Below are 4228 nucleotides of genomic sequence, written 5' to 3'. Positions count from 1 at the left end.
TATTATTATCAATTGATGATTGTAGAGAGAGAGAGAGAGAGAGAGAGAGAGAGAGTTTGTTTGTGTGTGGATGGATGGGTTTTTATGAGTTATGAGTTTTAAGACAATGGCGTTGACTCTATTTGTTAAGGTTATATGATTATGTACATTGAAAGTCAATTTTCAAAAAAAAAAAAAAAAAAAAAAAAAAAAAAAAAATATGATTATGTACTTGTTGGGGGTTGAGTTGAATATTTATTTATTGGACAAATAATCCGTGATTTAAGGTTTACTTAAAAGAGAATAAATAAATTAAATTAATAAACACGCATGCTTAGCAGCAGTTATAAGTTTTGTTTGTAGTTTTGTATCATAAGAAAAAAAAAATAAAAACTTGCATCTTTGTTATAATGGAAAAGCCATTTAAGATAATTTTAATGTATAAAAGCTTTAAGCATAGGTTTAGTTAACTCAATCTGGTCCTATTAACGCCAACGAATTGGTTACATTCTCCCTTGATGTTTTATTGATGTGATTGACGTCTACGAATTAGTTACGATTCTTGCCTTTTATATGGGATTTGTCGATTATATTGCAGAGTGTCCGGTGATGGTGGTCTAGAGAGGAAAAAAAAAGAAGAGAGTGTGAAATTTGCTATAATATTAAACCATGGGGTTGCAAACTGCAGGGGTATAAATTGTCTTTTCACATGAATTAACAGTCAACGAATGGTTGACTTGATGACAGGGTTCTAGCTGCCCTACCCTGCAGGCGTCTGGGTGTCAGATTCCAAAAATCGACCATTTGTGTTGTAACTAACAAAACGTGCTGGCAACATCTATGTAAACTGCAATTAACTCAAAAAAACATTAATGGTGATATGCTGATATGCCATCTTAAAATTTTTGGATCAGTTGAGGGGGAGTGAGCGTGTTTTCCACTCTTCCATTGCCCTTTCGTCAGAATTGTAAAGGAAAGCGTGATGAAAACTAAAAACCGATGGGAATGATACAATATTAATGTATACTTACAATAATGTGTTTTATAATAACTAGTAAACCTGATTAAAACAATGAATCTAAAAACAACAAATTCACTAGAATCAACATTTTCTTTGTAATTTCACTTTTTAACATTTATATATGTTAAACCATCTTCATTGCATCCCTTTGTGGCATCAACGTCAATACGTGCCTTTACCTTACGTGGGAAGCACCTTGGAAAGTGCTGCATTGGAGTTGAAGTACTTGCGGGATAAGTTAGGAGTACCCTTCAATAGTATTCACATTGGATTCTTCACCGCACTTACAATTACGGAGAAAGAAAGAGGGTTGGGGACGAAATACAAGAGTGTTCAAAATATGAAGTCTTCTCATGTTCCATAATTTGTGTATTTTGCACTGAGTTATTTGATGGTTAATGACTTAATGAAACTAGAGTCAAGTTATTCTACAAAGGAGAATATAAATGAGAAGGATAAGAATGATTTGTAGCCATACAAAGAAAACATTTTAAAAAAGATTAGAAAAATAAATAAATAAATAAAATCATAACTCAAAATTTAATAAAAAAAAACGAAAAAAGTAAAAACACATAAATGTTTCCATCGTCTTTCTCGTTCTCATAAAAAAACAATGATAAGTGAAAAAAGTCGTGTCTTTTTGTATATCATTGTGTTTTGTGTTTATTTCGTCATTGATTGTCTTTTTTCCTTGAAATTGTGTTTTTTTATATTGTGTTATATTACTCAACATTGTGCTATATTTTGTTCGGTGTGTGTTATATTTTTGATATATTGTGTCTTTTTTTAGTTATAATTGTGTCTTTTGTTCATTTTCGTCATTTTTTAGCGGGAATGATGGCGGAAACATTTTAGTTTTTTATTTTTATTTTTTTCGTTTTTTATTTTTATTTTGAGTTATGATTTTTTTTATTTTTTTTAAATTATTTTTAAAAGATTTTTATGTGGTCACAAATCCTTCTTACGCTTCTCATTTTTGCCACTCTTTATATTTTAACTTTACTCTTATTTGGATGCAAAGAAAACGATACGGGCTAGATACAGATCATACAGGCTTGTAATGGTGTTCATGGGCTTAAGGCTAAATGGGTTGGAATTATTGTTTGCATTTGGTGAGGCTTAACAATTTTCAACTAATATTTTTGAGATTGATCTGTCTCCTCGTCTTCTAGTCTCCATCAGATTATTATCAAGAATGCATCATCTGTTCGTTCTTCATTTTAACACTCTTCTTCAAGTTCTTCAATTGAGTCTCAAGTTTCCTTCTTTCTCATGCATCAAGTAGTTTGATAAACGTAGTTTGTTGTTTATCAAACCGGAACAGTTAGTTTGAGTGCGTTATTGATTTTAAGTTTATAACTCGTCTTGAACTGATTATAATCTTGGTTTTTTGTGAATTGGTTAATACATATCTTTATGAAATTATAGTGAGTTGATTTATCATTATTGACAAGAAGAGATGGAAAATAATTAACAAGTCCTTTAATTTCAATATTGCATCCATATTTTGAAGAATGAGAGAGTTAAAAAATAGAAAAACTCAAGTTGCATGATATTGGTTTGGCACTTCAAAATAAGTTATCTTTTCCTTTTAACTACTCCTTTTACGTGAATTAAGTCAATTAACTATTGAATTATATAACTATTAGTATAGTATTCTATTCTCCTAATCTCCTTATATTTCTTATAGCTGGTGGTTTTCGAGATTGTTAAAAAATAAAGCTATTAGATTATATGTAAAGTTTGGATTGCGTGTCTTGTGATCTTTTATAAAAGGTAATATTTATGGTGTACACATTCTTCTTGAAATGCCACCGTTCTCAATTTATACTAAATTGTATCAGAATAATTAAAGTTAAATCGACCCAAAAACACATATTAGGAATGAAATATACATATTAGGCATCCAAATCAACACCATCAATACATTTGGTGCATCCCTCTTTCATTGTCACACTATATTCATTCTCTCTTTTTTTTCGTACAATTTGATGCGTTTCAAGGGATTCAATAAGATGAAAGTGGATTCGTTTAGCAAAAATAAAATAAAAAACCTTCAATCAGTAGCCACAATTTAATAATTTATAACCAAGAAGTAATGCCTATTATGCTAACTAGCCATTAAAGAACTCATCTTTCCTAGTGATGAAACATTGAACTCTTATTAGTTGTTGTGGGAGAACCTTTCTTGTTCTTGGCTATGGTGGCTTTTGGACTCAATCTTTGACTTTGACCATATCTTTTCATTGAACCTCTTGATCTACAACAATACTTCTCTTTCTTTGCAAGATCTGTAACACTCTTCACACTTGTTAGAGATGCAAATGACTCAGATTTCCCTTGATAAAACTTTGATAAGCCCCTCCTACATAAAATCATAAAATACAAGAAAGTCATTAGAAATTAATTGCTTTATATCATGTTGTACCATCCCTTTGGAACAACAAAGTTTGATCTTTTCTTGATACCCATGTCACAAAAGTTAAAAAGATTGGATTACTCACTTGATAGGCAAGTGTGCCATGAGATCAGATAGTTCAAACAAAGGACTACATGATGATGATGATGATGATGATGATGATGATTGCATCTTCTATCATATCAGTTGAAGAAGAAGAAGAAGAATAAGACTCCAAAGAATCATCTAAATCAGAGTCCATAAGGTCATAGTTGCAGGCATCATCTTTAGCTTTCATAAAACCCCATTGAAGTCGTTCCAAATGGCTTTTGTCACTCATTTTTAGTCCAATTTCTTGACATATTTGGCTTTTTTCAATCTCACCCATCTTGTTAACAAAAGAGAGATATTTTTGGGGAACTAGTTGGAAAGAGTATGAAGCATGAGATTATCTTGAAAGTGGCATGAGTTTGGCGAAGCATATATGTAGATTATAGTGGATATGTTTGGTATAGATAAGGTATAAACTTTTTGCATAGGAATGCGACCTTTTCAAGATTAAAGCAAACGGATAATAAGTATTAAATATCAAATATACAACTTTTTTAACACGGTGTACAAATTATGACCACTGTTGAATTTTAATAATCTTTATTGGGGAAACTAAATGACATTTTCATTTCATAGATAACCCTTGAAGTAATAAAAGTTAAGTTTTTCTTATTTACCAAACCACAACTTATAGATTTACTATAAGAAGTTGTTGCTAATAGTTATATTAAACAACGCGTGTTAAATAACCAAGTAAATTATCTATATCTATGTGTGTG

The 4228-nt window shown here is 30.7% G+C and overlaps 1 pseudogene across 1 annotated transcript; it reads right to left on the bottom strand.

Moving 5' to 3' along the window:
• Positions 1–2994: 2994 nt before the first annotated feature.
• LOC143594978 (uncharacterized) lies at positions 2995–3970 on the bottom strand (annotated as a pseudogene). The gene is made up of 2 exons (XR_013146447.1): positions 3505–3970; positions 2995–3365 (listed from the first exon to the last, which is right to left on the bottom strand). The product of XR_013146447.1 is annotated as an uncharacterized LOC143594978 (transcript).
• Positions 3971–4228: the final 258 nt, after the last annotated feature.

The sequence above is a fragment of the Bidens hawaiensis genome, unplaced genomic scaffold (genome assembly GCF_021521415.1).
Source record: "Bidens hawaiensis isolate Kalapana, Puna unplaced genomic scaffold, B.hawaiensis_p1.1 tig00044428_1, whole genome shotgun sequence".
Taxonomy (NCBI): domain Eukaryota; kingdom Viridiplantae; phylum Streptophyta; class Magnoliopsida; order Asterales; family Asteraceae; genus Bidens; species Bidens hawaiensis.
The sequence above is the reverse complement of the archived record's forward strand: the minus strand, read 5'-3'. Positions and strand labels throughout refer to the sequence as shown.